At 37.0% G+C, this 6,523-nt stretch overlaps 1 pseudogene across 1 annotated transcript; it reads right to left on the bottom strand.

Moving 5' to 3' along the window:
- Positions 1-1,445: 1,445 nt before the first annotated feature.
- On the bottom strand, positions 1,446-2,432 carry LOC104657927 (annotated as a pseudogene). Its single transcript, XR_747362.2, has one exon. The product of XR_747362.2 is annotated as a 40S ribosomal protein SA-like (transcript).
- Between the last annotated feature and the right edge of the window lie 4,091 nt (positions 2,433-6,523).

Here is a 6,523-nt window from a genome sequence, read left to right as displayed (position 1 = left end):
TTTCTAACATGCCTGAAAATCCCACTCTCCGTGGATACAAAGCTGGACATGAGATCCTGGCTTGGCTACTCAGAGTTCTCTGGAATTTCCTGAATTTGAGGTAGAGGCATCGTTTTTCTGTCTTTTATGTTGACTTTTATTGAACATAAACTCAAGATGCCAGCAACAATGGCCATTGACTAGATAGAAGAGCTGGAGAGAAAGGCCAGTCAACACAATTACAGATGAGAAGCCAGAAAGGAGAAAAGGAATATGAAGACAAGCCACAAATTCATGAGATTGTTTGAGACTATGGATTCAATTGCACTGTTTGAGATCAACTGCACTGCTTAATTTATAAGGTATGACCGTAAATATCTCTTGCCTATTCCCTTGTTGTTGACTTAGATCTTGTTTGAGTTGGGTTTCTGTCACTTGCAGACAAAAGGGACCTAACAAATATTAAACATTACTCTTTTATAGAGACAGTTCTTTCTCTATTCAAGTCCTGGGGGATTTATGGTTTATAAGCAATTTCTTTCTTTTTTTTCTCAAATTTTATTTTAGATTCAGGGGGTATATGTACAGGTTCATTAAAAGGGTATATTGCATGGTGCTGAGGTTTGAGGTGCGATTGAACCCCTCACCCAGGTAATGAACATAGTACCCAATTGGTAGTTTTTCAACTCCTCCCTACCTCTCTCTTTTCCTCCTTTTGCTGTCTTCAGTGTCTATTGGTTCCCATATTTATGTCCATGAGTACCCAGTGTTTAGCTCTCATTTATTAGTGAGAACATGCAGTATTTGATTTTCTGTTTCTGCATTAATTTGCTTAGGATATTGTCTTCCATCTGCATTCATATTGCTGAAACAGACATGATTTAGTTCTTTTTTGTGGCTGTGCGGTAATCCACGGTGTAAAAATGCCATATTTTGTTTATCCAATCCACAGCAAATTGGCACCCTGATTGATGTCATGTGTTTGCTATTGTGAATTGTGCGGTGATGAACATGCGAACACAGGTGTCTTTGGTGGAGTGATTTATTTTTTGGAGGTAGGGGGGTTTATACCCAATAATGAGATTGCTGGATCAAATGGTAATTCTATTTTTAGTTCATTGAGAAATCTCCAAAATGCCTTCCACAGTAGCTGAACTAATTTACATTCCTACCGTGTATAAATGTTTCCTTTTCTCTGCAGCCTAGCCAACGTCTGTTATTTTCTGACTTTTTAGTAATAGCCATTCTGACTGGTGTGAGATAGTATCTCATTGTGGTTTTGATTTGTATTAATTAAACACCTTTAGCAAGATATTAGTAAACAATTTCTCTTTATTGAGTTTCATGGACTCAACTAATCCTGCCTAGTCTTCCTTAGTACTCTTAATAATATTTGTAATATAAGAAATGTTACTTTTATCATACAATTTTATCCCTCTTTTTTTTTTTTTTTTTTTTTTTTTAGAAACTGATGTTTATTTTCCATCAACCATTTTTCCATGTTGCTTAAGAGCCCGTGCAAGAACAGCTTAAGACCATTCAGTGGTTGCTCCTACCCATTCAGTGGCCTGAGCAGTGGGAGCTGCAGACCAGTCTTCCGTGGCAGGCTGAGCACTCCAGTCTTCAGTAGGGAACTGCTGCATAGGCACAGAGGGCACCCGTACACCTTCAGACCAGTCTGCAATCTCAGGTTGAGTAGCAGTGAACTCAGGAGCTGGAGCAGTCCATTCACCCTGAAATTCCTCCTTGGTCACTGCCTTTTCAGCAGCAGCCTGCTCTTCTTTTTCAATCTCTTCAGGATCTCTGTAGAAGTAGAGATCAGGCATGACCTCCCACGGGTGTTCACGGGAAATAGTGCCACGCATGCGCAGAACTTCCCGAGCCAGCATCCACCACATCAAACCCACTGAGTGAGCTCCCTTGTTGTTGCATGGCATGGCAATGTCCACATAGCGCAGAGGAGAATCTGTGTTACACAGAGCAATGGTAGGTGGGTTAACATAAGATGCCTCCGTAAGAGGCTGGTGGTCAGCCCTGGGGTCAGTAACTACAAGAAGCCGTGGCTCCCGGAAGGCTGCCTGGATCTGCCTTAGTTAGTGAAGGTCCCAGGAGTGAAGCGGTCAGCAATTGGAGTGGCTCCAGTGGCAGCAGCAAACTTCAGCAGGCCCTCTGGCCAGTATTCCTGGAGGATATAACACTGACATCAGCAGGGTTTTCAATGGCAACAATGGCACGGGCCGCCAGCAGAAGCTTCTCCCAGGTCCTCTTCAGATTTATGATGTAGATGCCATCACTTTTCCTTTTATAGATGTACTGTTCCATCTGGAAGTCAAGATTGGTGCCACCTAAGTGGGTTCCTGCTGCAAGGAACTTAAGGACATCTTCCTCCTTCATTTGCAGGACATCAAGGGCTCCGGACATTGTGAAAAGTTTCCCTTTAAGTTATGATGGGAATCCAGAACAACGCCGTATGGACCCCTCTGTAGGTAGCGCCGAAAGGCTATCCCCCATTTTAATTGAACAAAACCAATATTGATTTCATTTTCAGCATTGAAAAGAAACAACTAGCATATCTTCTTTCATAATACGCAGTCTTGTGGTTATTGATTAATTCAATACATAAAGGGTCTTCACATTTGGGAGTTTATACCACATTTGTTTGCTGCTAAGACACAATCTATTGGGTTTTCTTTACTTTCCTTTCTTTCTAGTTTTACAGGAAGGAGATTGTATTAGTCCGTTCTCACATTGCTATAAAGAAATACCTGAGACTGGATGATTTATTTTTAAAAAGGTTTAATTGGCTTATGGTTCTGCAGGCTCTACAGGAAGCATGATGCTGGCATCTGCTTGTCTTCTGGGTAGTCCTCAGGAAACTTACAATCATGGTGGAAAGTGAAGAGGAAGCAAACATGTCACATGGCCAGAGCAGGAGCAAGAGAGAGACCGAGGTGTCACACACTTTTAAATAGCCAGATATTAGGAAAATTCACTCACTATTACAAGGACAGCACCAAGGGGATGGTGCTAAACCATTCATGAGAAATCTACCCCCATTATCCAATTACCTCCCACCAGACCCCCCACCTCCAACACTGGGTATTACAATTCAGCATGAGATTTGGGCAGGGACACAGATCCAAACTATATCAGAGATAAATTTAATTATACTCTAGTTCATGACCCATTACCACTCTTGTTCCTACCAAACACCCTTGTTTTACTTATTCCCTTTTATCCACTTTCCCCACTCCTTCTTGCCTCCTCAGCATGATCAGCCATTTTAATATGTTGAATATGTATCTTTTTGTTTGCATGTGTGCCAACTATGACATATATCTCCTCACAGTCACTTCTTCCTTGAATCTGCCCACTTCTTCAAACTCAGTCAATGCTATAGCCAGTGATTCCACTTAAGAGTTTTAAATGCTCCCAGCACAACACAATGTACCACACCATAAGGCATGCGATCTGTCTTTTCCGGGGACCAATTCCCTTCCTCAACCTTAAAGTGAGGTACAGTTAATTCCCCGGGAGAAAAATTTTGACCAATCAAGACAGGAGATGTGAGCAACCTATGCAACTAATTCTGTCTCCATTCCAAAGTCCTATTGACTTTTCCAAAGCATAGTTTTTTGCATGGCATCTGTCCAGAAATGCCTGACCAAGGACATACACAAGACACACGAGAGAAAAATTGTGCCTTTTTGTAACTCATCATGAAGAGGTAGCCAGAACAGGAATGCCTCACTCTGTTTTAGCATCCCTTGCTTCTCTGCCTCACTTCTATTTTTTTGAGATTATATCTTACAGCAAAGAATAAATACTTATAATTTGCTTCTGGCTCCATTTTGTAAAATTATCAAATTGAAATGGTATGCATTCCTGCAAATTGTAAATTATTCTATTTGCATAAATTTTATTTACGTAAGAATATTATTATGTTTCTTACTTGTTCTCACTCAACACTTTATTTTTATTTAAATTCTATCCTTGTTGCTATCTGTACATGAATTTCACTCTAGTTTGCCTTGCTACATTTTACACATCCACTTACCTTATGATGGGTGCATAGGTTTAACCCTCCAAATGCTTGCAACCACTAACACCAATAAATATCTTCAAACTTGTCTCTGCATATATGTAAATATATATGTAAGAATTTCTGTAAGGTTTACATTCAGCAGCAGAATTGCTGGATTTCTGATTCTGTCTATATTGAGTTCTTCAAGAGTGCTTCCTCTTTTTGTCTAATCGATGCATCAGTCTGCATTTCCCCTGGTACTGGAGGGGAGGTCCATAACACTGCCAATGCTAGGTAGTATGTAGTTTTCTAATATAAAGTGATATTTTATTGTTGTTTTAATGTTATCACATTTTTCTTACTTTTAATAACACTGAATATTTTACTAACATATAAGCTATTTGAGTTTCTTTCTTATATAAATTACTTTTTGTATATTTTATACTTTGCCCAATTATTTCACTGAGGTGTATTTTTTCATGTTGATTTGCAGAAATTCTTTATCTCTTCTGTCAATTTTGTGCACAACATACACTGTTATCTATGCATTAACTTTATTGAAGGTTTTCTTTAGTAAACAGAAATCAATTATTTTGATGTAAACAAATCTCTTTCTCCCTGTCCCTACCCACACCTCAGTTTCTCTGTCTGTCTCTCTTTGTGTTCATTTGTTTGTCTCTTTCTCTGTTTCTTTCCTTATAGTCCATGCTTCTGAGATCCCACTTAAGAATTCTTGAAGTGATACCGTTCAAAAAATATATTGTTCTAACTTTTTTTCTAAACAGTTTTAATTTTTCAATTTTTACCATTACATTTCTATATTTTACATTTTACTTACTTATTGTGCCTAATATTTATGTGTTGTAAAGTAGGGAACCAATTTTTGCAAAATATCTGTTATATCACCCAACCCTCCTTACTGATTAATAGAACTCATTTGTTATAATACATATATGTAATACATATAATATATTTGTTTCTGGGGTTGCCATCCTCTTAAATTGTTCTACTTATCCCTTTATCTTCTAGTGCAACAATGTTTTTATTATTAAGGCATTTTAGTAAATACTAGGATGTTTATGACAAATTACTCTTTATCATTTTTATAAATGATTTTGTTAATTACAAATCTTTACTCTTTCATATTGATTCTAAAGTAAATTTATCATATTCTTCCAAAAATGTTGCACTGAAATTTTTATTTGTATTATATTCAAATTTTTATGTTAATTTGAGAAAAATCCATATGATTACAATTGTTTTCCGTATAAGAACATGTGCATATGCCGTATCCAGATCTTCTCTTTTATTAATGCATAAAATTATGTATGCAAGAATCTTTTAATGTTAGTCAATCCCTAGATCTTTTGTGATCTTTGCTGCAGTTGTGAATGATATCTTATTTAGATTATAATTTATAGTTGGCTATTGCTGTTATAGTAAAACTATGTCTTTTTGTAAGTTGATTTTATACTGCTAATTTTTTTTTTTTTTTTTTTTTTTGACAGAGTGTCCCTCTGTCACCAGGCTGGAGTGTGGTGGTGTGATCTCAGCTCACTGCAACCTCTGCCTCCTGGGTTCAAGCAGTTCTCCTGCCTCAGCCTCCCAAGTAGCTGGGATTACAGGCATGCACCACCATACCTGGCTAATTTCTGTGTTTTTAGTAGAGACAGAGTTTCACCATGTTGGCTAGGATGGTCTCGATTTCTTGATCTCGTGATCCCCCTGCCTTAGCCTCCCAAAGTGCAGGGATTACAGGCATGAGCCACCATGCCTGGCCTATATTGCTAATTCTTAACAATTTCTCTTATTGTTCTGATATATTTTTTCTGTATTATCTCTTCCCTTTCAATATTTATACTTATTGTTTCTTTTTGTTTATAATTTATGTCTCTCTATGTTTCAGAATCAAGCATCCTATTTGAGTTGAGTTCTGTCACTAGCACCAGAATAATAAATGGTTGTGCAGGTCTGGGGCACATGATTTTGTCCCAATTTAAATAAAATGCATCAAGATTTTATATGTTAAGTATAATGATTGCTATAAATTTTGGAACATAGTCTTAATGGAGATTAGGACATTCTTTTACATTTCTTTTTTCCTAAAAGTGATCACCAAAACCTTTAGGTGTACAACTGTATTACATATTTTTCTTCATTAAATATAAACCATTCAACTCATTATGTGAAATTAGTTTAATCCATATTACAAAAAATATAGGCAACTAAAAAGTGTTTAGAGTTTATTTCACTATCAACATAGATACAAAAATGTTACATGGCATATTTACTTACTGAATGCAAAGAATATTTAAGAAAATTGTTACGTAAGAGTTTACTTAGTTATTCAAGAATACAAGAATAAGTCAGAAAGCTTATCATCATAATTCACAATGTTAAAAAGCATAATTGCATCTATGTTCATGAAAGATAATATTCTGTATTTTTCTGTCCTTCTAATACCTTTATCGGGTTTGATATTGGGCAATGCTGGCCCTGGACGGTGAGTTAGAAAGTTTT

The sequence above is a fragment of the Rhinopithecus roxellana genome, chromosome 9 (assembly GCF_007565055.1).
Source record: "Rhinopithecus roxellana isolate Shanxi Qingling chromosome 9, ASM756505v1, whole genome shotgun sequence".
NCBI lineage: Eukaryota > Metazoa > Chordata > Mammalia > Primates > Cercopithecidae > Rhinopithecus > Rhinopithecus roxellana.
This window is presented reverse-complemented; position numbering and strand designations above follow the sequence as displayed.